This window comes from Ovis aries, chromosome 2 (assembly GCF_016772045.2).
Source record: "Ovis aries strain OAR_USU_Benz2616 breed Rambouillet chromosome 2, ARS-UI_Ramb_v3.0, whole genome shotgun sequence".
NCBI lineage: Eukaryota > Metazoa > Chordata > Mammalia > Artiodactyla > Bovidae > Ovis > Ovis aries.
Window position 1 is genome coordinate 4,841,690 of NC_056055.1, and position 14,490 is coordinate 4,856,179.

Genomic DNA, 14,490 nt, shown 5'->3' on the forward strand with positions numbered 1-14,490 from the left:
GGAAGGGCTGAAGTCCTGAGATGGAGCAGAGAAGTGGAGTCAGTGTGGTTCAACCACACAGACGTCTATGACTAAAAAGACAAGAAAACAGTGTTGGTGAGGATGTGGAGAAAAGGAAACCCCTGTGCATTGTTGGTGGGAATATAAATTGATACAGCCCTAAGGGAACCAGGATGATGATTCCTGAAAAACATTAAAAACTGCCGTGTGATACAGCAATCCCACTTTATATCCCAAGGAAACAAAAACACTATTTCAAAGAGATCTGCATGCTCATGTTCATTGCAGTATTATTCATAACAGCCAAAATGTGGGAAAAATCGAAGGGTCTGTCAACGGATAAATAGATAAATACATAGATACACACACACCACACACACACACACACAAACACACACACACACACAGGATTATTATTCAGCCAAGAGAAAGAAGGAAATAAGGTTATTTGCCACAACATGAATGGTCCTTGAGGACATAATGCTAAATGAAATGCTAAATGAAATAAGTCAAACAGAAAGACAAATACTATATGGTATCATTTATACGTGGAATCTTAAAGAGTCAAACTCATTAAAACAGAGACTAGAATGACATTTAACAAATGCTAGAGGGTGGAGGAAATGGAAGGATGTTGGTCAAAAGGTACAAACTTCAAGTTGTAAGGTAAGTCCCAGGGATCTAATAGATAGCACAGTGATTGCAGTTAATAATACTGTGTTATACACTTGAAAATTGCTAAGAGTCTTAAATCTGCACAAAAAAAGAAATGGTAATTTATGACAAGATGGAGGTGTTATCTAAGGCTACAGTGACAATTATTTCACAATGTGTTAAGTGTATTAAACCAACAGATTGTATCCCTTAAAATTACCTGTTATATGCCAGTGATATCTCAATAAAGCTGGAAAATATTCAGCACCATGTGTAACATATTAAGAACATAGTGGGTCCTCATTCAAATGCTCATTTTAGCCAATCTTGTAAAATTGTCTGTTTAGAATCTTAGATATTTTGTAGTAATTGGATAGTTACATGAACTTTTAAATCATGCTCTTTGATTATTAAATGCCACATTTTTATCTGGGTCTAATCTGATTACATACATCTTTAAAAGTAAAGAATGTTTCATGACTGTGGTGAGAGAGGGAGATAGGAAGATGGAAAACGGTGAGAGAGAGTGGACTGCGAAGTTGGAAAAAGTGACCCGTGAACAAAGGGGCATAGGTGCCCTTGAAACAGACGCCCCCCGAGAGTGTCCAGAAAGGAAGACACCTAGCTAACACCTTGAGTTTAACCCCCTGAGATTGCATGCCAGAATTCTGACCTACAGAACAGAACAGAAAGATATTTTCATTGTTCTTAGCCATCAAGTTTGAGGTAATTTTATGACAGTTATGCAAATCTAATAAATACAACTAGCTAGACATTTGGATGAGTCAAGGGCTGTACTTGATTCCCCCATCCAGACCCTCCCTGGAGTCTAATCGTTACTTTCGATGGGCATTGTCCATCTCGGGGGCCCTGCATGGTATGGTTCATAGCTTCACTGAGTTATGTAAGCCCCTTCACCTGGACAAGGCTATGCTCCGTGAAGGGGTTTTACATCGACTGTGAACCATTTCTGAACTGGTTACTGGGACCCAGTGGTGAACATCATGGACAAACTCCCAAGTCTCCTGGAGCTTACACTCCAGAGCAAGAAACAGCAAGCTATAGCCCATGGATCAAATTCAGTCCACAATCTGTTTTGATAAATAAAGCCTTATTGGAACACAGATGTGTCCATTCACGTGCAGACTGTTAATACAATTTTCACTCCGTAACACCGGAGTAGAGTAGTAACGCTGGAGATTATGTAGCCCACAAAGGATATAAGACATGTTATCTGGCTCTTTACAGGAGAGGTTCTCCAACCCTTGCTCTAGAGGAAAGACAAAGAATGAAACAAATATGTGCAAATGTGAAGTACAGGGTGATTTAGAAGTGTCTTAGAGGGGATAACATTTAATTAATCTGAAATAATAAAAAACTGAAAGATGCATAAGAGCTAGCCACATAGAGGCAGTGTAAAAAGTTAGGGAAAAAAAAAGTGTCTCAGATAAAAGTGAGATGATGTGCAAATGCCAGAAGGTGATAAAGGACTTGGTGCATTTGACATTAACCTGGGAAAGGAGAATGAGAGGGAGAACTGTCTAAAATGATGTCAACCCGAGGAACATATCAGAGACCATGTCAAGGATGTTGAGTTCCATACAAAAGGCAAGGGGAAGTCAATGACCAGCTTTAAACGAGGTTTCCCTTCCTCGTACTAGTTATCTCCTTGACTTGAAACCCAGCCCTGGTTCCCAGCTGCCTGGCTGTGTTTCCTGTTTTCCTGGATCCTGAAAACTCTTCTTCCAGGGACCTTGCTGTTAATCCTTCATAGCAGTTATCTAGATAGGTTCTTGCTGGCTGTCCAGCTGAAATTCACTTCTTTCTTGTACCCACAGCTGACTCAGACTTCTCAGTATGACCTCTTATCTGGCCATTCCCTGAGTTACAGCTCACTGGACTGCCACGGCACCCCTCATTTTCATGAGCCCCTGCCTCACTCTGTTGGAGTCTAGTTCCCATCATGTAATGGAAATGGACAAACCAACACAAACAAACAGACAGACAAGAGTTATCTTGACTTCAAGTCCTGGCTTCCTAATTTCATAGCTGTGTAGTATTAAATAAGATGGGACATTAAATAGCTAAGTGTCTTCATTTCTAAACTGGTGATAGAATTCTTATGAGGATTAAATGGAAAAGTATGCTGTGGTACATAAATTGCATCAATGGATCCTACTAAAGTTACCCTGCTTCCCACCCTTTGCTGTCCCCCCGACCCTGGGACACATGATCCAACTCTAACTTCTGACTTGACCTTGTGATTTTCTTTGGTCAACAGAGGGGTAACAAATGTGACAAGCAATGACTCCAAAATGTGCTTATGTGGTTCAGCTTCCTCTCTGACCTCTCTTCCTCCCCAGGAAAACATGCTGGGGTAGACTGCTGGATGAGGAGGCAGGCAGAGTAGAGTCGAGTCAGCCCAGTCATCACCACCAAGGCTCCATACACGTGAGGAAGTCCTCATAAGATCTGGGAAGTTGCCTAGCCAACCCAGGGCTCACCATGTAGTGTGTGAGCCCCTTCAAGTCTAGTTCAGAGCAGCAGAACTGACCAAGTGACTCTAGACTCATGAGCAACAACTTTAATGTTTACTTCGTGTATCTCTGAAGTTCTGTGGTTGATTGTTTCATGACAGGCTTTATAACTGTTGCATATACAGCATATCCTGATGTGTATACAGGAAGTGAGCTGACAATGTGCCAAACATTTATTTTGTGCTCAATAAACAATGTGGGAGACCTGGGTTCGATCCCTGGATTGGGAAGATCCCCTGGAGGAGGGCATGGCAGCCCACTCCAGTATTCTTGCCTGGAGAATCCCCAGGGACAGAGGAGCCTGGTGGGGGCTACAGTCCCTGGGGTCCCAAAGAGTTGGACACGACTGAGCACCTAAGCACAGACAGCAACAAAGAGTGGCGCCTCCCCACACCACCGCCACCTGCGCTACGTAAATATCAGCAGATGTCAGTTCGGAATATGCTCTCGTTGTTACACTGGTTGGGAAGAGCTTCACTTCTGCTGGGTTTCCAGACAGCATGCTTGCAGACATACACACACGGCTGACAGCAGTCAATCCTGCTGCAGTTCAGTGACCTGTATGTGCACGCAGACAGACACAATTTAAATAGACAGAGGCTCCACCACCTGCATTCTTAAATGAGTCTCTGCCTGTTGCAGTTTAAGGGGCGCACAAAAGTCACCACCAAGCTGTATTTTCCATTCTTGCTAGGTGCCCACCACAGCTCCCACGTAGGCCTTTGCCCAGTAGAACAGAGCAAGCTACATCATGTCAGGGTCGGCACAGCCTGGCTTCTGAAGTAGGGCTGGAGATGGTCTCCAAAGAGCCGTGTTCTTAAAGAAACAACGCCTTTGTTTCGGCGGCAGAGCTAAGTGCTGCTCATTTCCAGATGCTTTCCTGGACCTTGGGTAGGGAAAGCAGCTGCATGTCATTCATGCAGTGACTGAGACTGGACGGGGGGCAGCATTCAGGGGAAATGGGCACGCTCATTCAGGCCTGGGACATGACGCTATTTTCTGTCCCTGACAAAAAGGAACTCAGTTTCCTTCATTGGACGGCACCTGCTCCAAACTTCAACAGTCCTTTGTGTAGATGACAGCATCAGCTACTCCTTCACCTGATCGTCTAAAGTTTAAGAATTTTTTTGATTACTGCATGGAAATGTCTCCCTGTTTCATGCTATCACTGTCCCTTCTGATTGAGGTAAATACAGCCAAGTGACTCAGACCATGGGCTCTGGAGAAAAGCTGTATCAGTTAGACTCTTGTCTTGAACAATTTAATCTCTATTTGTCCTTGGATGGTTCTCTTCTTCAAGACTTCCTTCATTGTAACAATAGATATTAAAAATAGTAGTTACATTATAGGAATGTTTTATGAAACAAGTGTTTTTAACTGTTTGTATATCTTTCCATAAGTTAAACACTAAATCTAAAATGCTTTGTCAGGGATCAGCAAAAGAAAACAGACTTTTTGTTGTCCATTGTCTCAAAATAGTTAATTTTTGCATAAATCCATTAAAACGTCTTCAGAACTTGTGTCCATGTAGATATATACCAGTGCACATAGGTTTCAAGATTTTATATGTTTAAAATCAATAGTATATATTGATTCTATATATATGTTTTAAGGAGCATCAGAGATGGCTCAGTGGTAAAGAATCCACCTGTCAATGCAGGAGACGTGGGTTCGGTCCCTGGGTCGGGAAGATCCCCTGGAGTAGAAAATGGCAACCCACTCCAGTATTCTTGGCTGGAAAACCCCACGGACAGTGGAACCTGGCGGGCTACAGTCCATGGGTTGCTAAGGGTTGGACGCGACTGAGCGACTGGGTGCCTGCTCGTGGAACAAGTGAAATGATTCGCCACTAAGTGTTTATTTCAGTGTTGGACGGAGACCAAGCACTGAGTAAATGCGTGTCCCCGTTCTCTCGTTTTCGCTCTCTTTTTTGGTTTTTATTGTTGTCCTGACTGAGTCCTGGTTATTTGTCTGGCTAAACATCTCACAGCAATGCGATACGTCGATTGGACTCTGCTCTCTCAATCCTCCTGTTCAAATCCTGCCGAAAGCTCTCAACTATCCTTACCAGCTTTTCTCTCTTCTCTCTGGCACTTTCCCCTGGCATATCATTTCTCCTAGGATAACGCCTAGCCTTTGTTATATGATGCATTCATTTCCTAGGGCTGGCATAGCAAAGTACCACAAACCAAGTGGTTTGAACAAGATATTAAAATAAACTTATTTTCTCACACTTTGAAGACAACACGTCTGAAGTCAAGATAGCAGCAGGGTGCCCATGTTCCCTGGATCCTTCCCATTGTCCTCCTGGCCTCTGGTTGCTTCCCGTCTTCTTGGAGGATCCTCAGCTTATAGATGCCACCCTCCCCCTCCACGCCCGCCCCACGTGATACTCACACAGTGTCTGTCTTCGCACTGTTGTCTTCTTATAAGGGTTTCAGACATATTGGATTGGGGGCCCACCCTATTGCAGTAGCTTCCTTCATCTCAACTAATTACATCGACACTGATTATGCTTCCATATATTGTCACCCAGTGCAGTGCTTGAGCTTAAGACTTCCACTTACCTGTTTTGGTGGAGGGAGAAGGGGGACCACAAGCCAACTCATGAAACACGCTCTTCAGTGTCTGCCTCTCACCAGTGTCCCCACCGTCCCTCTGGCTACACAAAGCCTTCTCAAATAAGTGGGCTTTTCCGTGCCCTCTCTGCTGCCTGGGGGGCTTTCACAGGCTGTAAGTTCTGCCCAGAACATTCCCAGTGTCCTCCCCCAGCTTTTTCCTAGCTACAGTTTACTTATTCTTCAAACCTCAAATTGTCATGACCTAATATAAGAAACCCCAACTGAAGTTCACGTCTTACTCCTTAGGATGGTTATTGTCCAAAAGAAGGAAGGAAAGAAGAAAAATAAGAAAGGGAGGAAAGAAGAAGGAAGGAAATAGCAACTATTGGCGAGGACGTCGGCAGGAAGAAATCGGAACTCTTTTACACTGCTGGTGGAGATGTGAAATGGTACAACTACGGTGGAAGACAGTAAAGCCATTCCTCAAAAACCTTCAACACAGAACCGCCTTATGATGCAATGGTTCCACTTTGGTTACATACTCAAAAGAATTGAAAGCTGGGATGTAAACAGACATTTATATAACAATGTACAGAGTAACATTATTCTCAATAGCTAAAAGGTGGAAATAACTCACATTCTTCAATGGACAAATAAAATGTCACATATACATATATACACACACAGCCACATATATACAAACACACACTGGAATAGTATAGTATTCAGATTTAAAAGCACTGAAATTCTGATACATGCTACAGCATAAATGAAATTTGAAGCATTATGCCAAGTAAAGTAAGACACAGAAGAACAAATATTCCATGATTCCACTTATATGAGGTACTTGGAGTAGTCAAATTCATTCATAGGGAAAGAAAGTAGAATAGAGGTTACCAGGAATTGAAATCAAGGGTAGACAGCATAAAGAGTTACTGTCTATTGGCTACAGACATTGAGTTTGGAAGGATGAAAAAGTTCTTTAGATGAATGGTGAAGAACGGTGCCACTGCTCTTGGTGACACTAAATTATACACTTAAAACAGTAAGTTACATGATGTGTATATTACACCACAATAAAAAGCTGCCCCTAATTTCCTCCCACACACCAAAGGAAAAAACAAAAAGAATGCATTCTACCTATGCATACATAGGTATCTGCGGAACATTTTTAGAAACTTAACCAACACAAAGATAATGTATCTACATGCAGATCGCTGATCTAAGGGCTGCATAAATAATAGCTCATTTAATCTTCGTAATGCACAACATGATGTAAGTAACGTTATCGTCCCTAACATATATGGATGAATACACTGAAACAGAGAGACAAACCCAATTTTCCTAAGGTCAGCATTTTATACGTGGCAGAGCAGGAGTCCCAGGGATGCGGGAGCCTGGTTGGCTTCCGTCTATGGGATTGCACAGATTTGGACACAACTGAAGCAGAGCAGCAGCAGCAGCAGAGCAGGATTAGAGACAAACATCAGAGACTCCAGTGCTGGCGTCTGGACACTGAACTCTCATAGCTCAGATCATGTTCATCACCTCCACAATCACAGTGTTCAAGGGGTCATAGCTATCTGTACAGTACTCTCAACACCACTTTATCTTCTAAGAGGGCCCTCAAATCAAACCCACCCTGTATCTATTCCTGCAGCATTAGTTATTTATACAATGTTATTTCATTTTTCTTACTGAAAGAATCTCTCACTCGTTTCAGAACAGTTTCTGTTATTTCCTGTTTACATGATCTGGTCCACATAATTTGTTCTAGTGTTCTATTTCTATGTAACAAATTACTGTCTAACTTTCTGTACTGTAAAACAGTCATTTGCCTTTTCTCAAGATTTTGTGGGTCAGAAATATGGAAGGGCTTGGTTGGGCAACTTGTCTCTGATCCACGTGGGATCCAGGCGAGGCAGCTGAGGCTGAACAGTACACTTCCAAGACGATGGCCTCTGAATGCTCTTGTCTGGAACCTCAGAGTGACTTGGCATTCTGTCTGTCTCTGTCTCTCCATATGGCGTCTCAACATTCTAATATAAGATAATTTTACCGGCTTTGGCTACTCACAACAAGGTGGTTCCAGAGTTGTCACAATTTTTACAGAGTGACTGGCTTCCAAGAAGCAGGAAAAAGTCGCTTAAACAGCTAAGGGCCTCGTTAAACCTGTCAGCATCATTTCCACCATATTCTACTTGTCAAAACAATCACCCATATTCAAGTGTGTGAAGATAAGTTCTTAATAGGATCATTTTCAAGTCACTCCACAGAAGCATATGTGGAATGGGAGAGGACATTGTGACCATCTTTGTAAAATGCAAATTCTTCTTATCTTTATACAGCTGGAATTCGATAGACTGATAGACTTTTAACAATGTATAGATTAGACTATACTCTATCATAGTCAGCCATGTAAGTAGCAGGTGCTCAGTTTTAACTAAAGATTAAAAATAGTATGAATGGCTTTAGGTGCCAAAATATCGAATGGGCGGGGACAGTGTTTGCTTACTTCAAGTATATGTCCAGAAAGCCAGATACCTTCAAGCTCTTTCCTTCTGTTACCTGTTTCTCTATGTTGGCTTCAGTGTTTCACCAGAATGGGAAAGAAGCATATGTCTATTAGAAATATATTACTGAAGTTTAAGGAGGGATTCCAGACATGGAGATGCATATCTTTGAGTACTATCTACATACAGATATATAATTATGGAAGATGTGGAAATGGGTGAGCACTTTAAAGAAAATAGGAGGGCTATCTTCAGTTCAAAGAGAAAATTTGACTTTATGGATGCAAAATTTGTTTTATGGTGTGTGTGTGTGTGTGTGTGTGTGTGTGAGTGTGTCTGATCAGGGAAAGATTTAACAAGCCCTTTACTGGAGTGATCAGTAGTCACTGGTCGTTCACAGTGGAAACTAACAGTAAAAACAATCACTGCCCTACCTTTATCAAAGGAAAGCTGTAACAAAGGGGTGACGTAGTTAAAACATTGTTTGGTGGGAAGACTTTGGCTTCAGACTTACAGAACTTCGCTCTAGCTCTCCATCTTCCACAGGTGGGAAAGGCCATAGGAGACAAGTTTCCTAATGCCTTTGGGTTATTTCTAGAAGATATAAAATGAGGAGACTGAACTAAGTTGATGTCTGAGGCTCTCCTAGTTTTAAAAGTATGTGCATTATAAAGCTGATTTTGCCGAGTATACAGAATATTACATAAAATAAGATTTTATGAGTTTTAAAGGTTGATTTATTCAGAGTGTCTGTCTACATGGATCAATTTCACCATATAAATGTCAACCATCCCATTTTTATTTTAGGGTTAGTACTGAACACCCAGCAGGTCCGCAAGGCCACAGCCAAGTGGAAACTATGGGGACACGGACAGGAAACAACAGATGAGCCCTATTCATGCAGCTGCAGTGGTCGTGACAAGCTTTGGTTAATGAAAGGTTTGTAAATGTAGTTGCTTCTTAATTGCATTAGAAACACGTGCTTTTTAAAAGATCCCCAGGGTGACTCTTCACAAAGAGCAAGCGCCTTTTGTGATATGAATCCTAATGGCTTAATTAATGTTTTGCAAACGCAAATTTTGATTTTTTTCCAGCATTCCTAACGCTCAGCCTACCTTTATTACATAGTCAAATATTTCTATTTCATTTCTTCTGTAGAATAATTCGATACACAGTTTGATATCTGCCAAATGGATCAGCCAGACGTATTCTGTCACGTGGAGCCTCTACTTCAGTTCTCTAAATCAGCGTGCGCGTTCCTTCGATAAAGGCTTCAATATCTGCCGGACTTCGACAGCCAGGCTGTCTTCTACTTGTGCGGCATCAGTTGCCCCACTGCTGAGCTCTGCCCCATGCTTTCTGCTTGTTCTCATGGTTTCTTTCTAGTCATTTCATCAGTTTCTCCTTGGTTTACCTGTTCTTTAAGAATTTCCTCTCTTTTAGCTAAATTCATATGTGCATGTTTTGCTGACATCAAATTAAGCAAATTTTTTTGTAAAATATTTTAAAGTCCTCACTGTAGATAACATAAAATACGAATTATTTTAGTCAAAGCTATGGTTTTATCAATAGTCATGTGTGGATGTGAGAACTGGACCGTAAAGAAGGCTGAGCATCCAAGAATTGATGCTTTCAAACTGTGGTGCTGGAGGAGACTCAAGAATCCCGTGGACAGCAAATAGATCAAACCAGTCAATTCTAAAGGAAATCAACCCTGAATATTCATTGGAAGGACTGATGCTAAAGCTTCAATACTTTGGCCACCTGATGCAAACAGCTGACTCATTGGAAAAGACCCTGATGCTGGGAAAGATTGAGGTCAGAAGGAAAAGGGGCTACAGAGGATAAGATGGATGGATGGCATCTCCAACTCAAAGAACATGAGTTTGAGCAATCTCTGGGAGACAGTGGGCAGGGAAATCTATCGTGCTGCAGCCCATGGGGTCCCAAAGAGTTGGACATGACTTAGCAACAAACAACAACAGCGAATTATGTAATGCTCTCACTCCTCAAATCCCTTAGACAGTCATGTTCAGTTTGATATACAGTCTTTCAAACTTTGGGTTTCAAAATGCAATATATTTTATTAATTTTTACATATAAGCACCTTATTTTCCAATATTATATCCCAATATTTGAATGTTTCAAATCATTTATTAAATTTATAAATCAATTTTAGTTACGTTGCTTGTTTTCATTTTTCAGAGAATGTTGTTTCAAACATACTTATCCAGTGATCTTTTCAGTATTTACCAATGATAGTTTCTTAGAATTAAAATTCTTGATTTAAATGATATGCATATTTAACATTTATCTGTATTGCTCTATTTTTCTTTAGGGAATTACCCTCAGGAATAAAGAAGTGTATGAGGAAGTTGGTTTGATTATATCCTTGATAAACACCTGGCATTATGAATCTTTTGATAAATGTCTTTCTTTCTCTTTCTCTCTTTATTTTTAGCATGGTTAAACCTATTTTCATATTTTCCGTGCTCATTTACAGTGTACACTTGATGAGTATATTGGGTTGGCCAAAAATTTCAGTTGGGTTTTTCTGTAAGATGTTACAAAATATAATGCCTTTAACTTTTCTCATCCTGGTGCATTTTACTTTCCAAACATAATACAATTTAAAAAATAATTCAAAAACATTGGGGTTAAATCTTTTAAAGGCATGCATGTGGCTAAGTTGCCTTAGTCGTGTGCAATTCTTTGTGACCACATCAACTGTAGCCCGCCAGGCTCCTCTGTCCAGAGGGGTATTCTCCAGGCAAGAATACGGGAGTGGATTGCCACGCCCACCTCTAGCGGATGTTTCAGGTCCAGTGATTGGACCCTCATCTCTTATGTCTCCTGCATCGGCAGGCAGGTCCCTTATCACTACCGTCACCTGGGAAGCCCAAAGAAAAATAATCAAGTTCAGCGTCCTGGGTCTCACACTTGAGGATCACCGGAAATGGGTGCTACTCGCTTATCAAAACTCACTTCCTGCCCTTTTCCCCCACTACTCCAGTTTTAAGTCTCTTTCTCATCTTTACCACACACTGTGCATGTCACTACCATTTGGTATTCAGTCATTTGTCCTTCAAAGGCTTAGTTCTCTCATAAAGCTTTCCTGACTATCCCCAGCCCAAGCAGAATTTCGCCAGCACTGCCTTTCATCACACTGGAAACTGACACTTTAGGACCTAGTTGGTAGCACTTTCATTTCCCCTCTTGTTGCCTCCTAAAGCAAACAATTTTTTTCAGGCCAGGATGACATTTTGTTCACTTGCATATCTTTCAATCCATATAATGGAGTTTAGAACACTTTAAGGACTCAGTAAACATTTACTGAATGGCCCACCTATTTCTAATTCTTTGCTTTCACCTGCCCCCTCAAAAGTTAACTCATTGTTTTCACTTCAGGTCTGAACTAGTTGATAGGCAGTATTTTCAGATACCTGCCTACTTCTCTGTTTCTCTTTCCTCTGCTAATTCCTTTAGTTCAGTTCAGTTCAGTCGCTTAATGGTGTCCAACTCTTTGTGACCCCATGGACTGCAGCACTCCAGCCTCCTGTCCATCACCAACTCCTGGAGTTTGCTCAAACTCATGTTCACCGAGTCGGTGATGCCATCCAAGCATCTCATCTTCTGTCGTCCCCTTCTCCTCCCACTTTCAATCTTTCCCAGCATCAGGATCTTTTCATATGAGTCAGTTCTTCACATCAGATGGCCCAAGTATTGGAGTTTCAGCTTCAGCATCAGTCCTCCAATGAATATTCAGGCCCGATTTCCTTTAGGAAGGACTGGTTGGATCTCCTTGCCTACTCTCAATTCACAAAAATGATCACAGAACATGAATCTGAACAAAGCAAACAAGTAGGACTTCCCTGGTGGTACAGCAGGTGAGAGTTGGCCTGCCAGTGTAGGGGTCAAGGGTTCAATCCCTGGTCTGGGAAGATTCTGCATGCTGTGGAGCAGCTAAGCCCACACGCACAACTGCTGAGCCCACTCTAGAGCCTGCGAGTGACAAATACTGCAGGCCGCAGCTGCTGAAGCCCGAGCACCTGGAACCTGTGCTCCACAGCAAGAGAAGCCACCGCAGTGAGAAGCCCGAACACCACACTGAAAAGTGACCCCCACTCCCGGCAACTAAAGAAAGCCCTGGCTCAGCTGCAAAGACCCAGCAGAGCCAAAAAGAAACAAATATATATATATATATATATATATATATATATATATATATTTTAATTAACTACATGAATGAATATTTACCTTTCTGACAACCAAACTTATTTGAGGAACTAATCATACTTCCCTGGGACTCTTCTGCCTAGAAATAATATCTCTTTCTTTGGTTGTTAAGATATGAGAAGAATGCAAACCGGGCCGCCAGTCACCCTCTCCAGGGCTCACTGGATGGAACCCATCAAAAAATGCAGAAGAGCCAATACACAGAGGAAAACACGCGTGAGAGCAGGCACACTGGACAAACTGCGTGAGTCCTAGACCAAAACATGCCTGTTCCCCAACTTCCTCTGTACTCCCATTTATGGGAACCTCAGGAACTGGCTTAATATATTTGAATTCCTCTTCAACGTATGGAGCTGTTTCTAAAATGAAACATTATTCTTTTATACTTCTTTGCCTGTGGCCAATCTGAAATTTTTGCTCTGACTTTTTCTGCTTAATTTACCAATTTCTGAAACCAAGGTTAAAGGTCTCCCACCCATTATGAAATCCTCCTCAAGCTTGCTCACTCCCTGTTTCTCTGAAGGCTTGGGGAAGATGATGGAGTTCTGGAAAGGACTGCCTGTGTATTTAATTGGGAGACTGGAGCAGAAGACAGAATAAAAAAGCAAGAACAGTTTGAGGAATGTCCAAAAAAAAAAAAAAAAAGACAAATGATTACAAAATTATACCACATTTTCTGTTAGGCTATTATCTACATATTTGGTAATGATGAACACTATATAATAACAAAGAAATGCTTTTGAGATTTTCAGCAAAGCACAGAGTAGTTCTGCAGACATAATCATAATTGCAGTGTAAAATAATTGGTATTAAATTAAAACTGGCCAAAAAAAAAGGTAAAACAATAATTTATTGGTTTTAGAGTTTGGGATTATAGGCGAGTTATTTTCTGTAAATATTTACATTCCTTTTACAACTTAACAAATGTTTTTCTATTTTCCCAATTTTCTACAGAACGTGTGTGTGTGTGTGTGTGTGTGTGTGTTTACATGGTAGGTAAAATTCGGAGGCAGAAGATCTGGACCCACTGCTTATTGCAGCATCTTGCTGCTAAGCTGCTAAGTCGCTTCAGTCATGTCTGACTCTGTGCGACCCCATAGACGGCAGCCCACTAGGCTCCTCTGTCCCTGGGATTCTTCAGGCAAGAACACTGGAGTCGGTTGCCATTTCCTTCTCCAATGCATGAAAGTGAAAAATGAAAGTAAAGTCGCTCAGTTGTGCCCGACTCTTAGTGACCCCATGGACTGGAGCCTACCAGGCTCCTCCGTCCATGGGATTTTCCAGACAAGAGTACTGGAGTGGGGTGCCGTTGCCTTCTCCGGATTTATGCTGTACAATTCATCCTTTAAGTGAAAGTGAAGCCGCTCAGTCGTGTCCAACTGTTTGCGACCCCATGGACTGTAACCTATCAGGCTCCTCACTCCATGGGATTCTCCAGGCAAGAGTACTGGAGTGGGTTGCCATTTCCTTCTCAAGGGGATCTTCCCAACCCAGGGATCGAACCCGAGTCTTCTGCACTCCAGGCAGATGCTCTAACCTCTGAGCCACCAGGGAAGCCCATGATTATAGCATCTTAGCAAGATGCTGTCATCTTTAGTCCTAACTTCATCATCTGTAAAAGAATGGTACGTGAAACTGATCCAGAGTTCCATTGCAAAAGCCTACTTTCCTTAATCTAAACAAACTGTATCAAGTGTTTGCTTATCAAACTTTTAGGGCTTATTCTTTGCTTTCCTAAAGTATAAGTCTACTTCATCTTCTTGATACACATGAACCACTCATACTAACCTCTCCCTTTTTATAGAGAAATGTAATAGTTTATTAACATTTTTCAGACAGTAAACTGGAGCATCTTTCCTTGGCTTAAAGAAGAAAGTAACTGCTCAACTTTAGCTGATAATTGCCAAGGTAGAATGTTGGCTCAGAGGTGTTTAATCATCCATTTTCTTAGAAGAAACCAAAATATACGGACTTTTGTTTGTTTTTAAG

The 14,490-nt window shown here is 41.5% G+C and overlaps 1 non-coding gene across 1 annotated transcript; it reads right to left on the reverse strand.

Annotated features, from left to right (window-relative positions):
• Positions 1-13,983: 13,983 nt before the first annotated feature.
• On the reverse strand, positions 13,984-14,055 carry TRNAS-GGA (transfer RNA serine (anticodon GGA)). Its single transcript has one exon. It is a non-coding gene; the product is annotated as a tRNA-Ser (tRNA).
• Between the last annotated feature and the right edge of the window lie 435 nt (positions 14,056-14,490).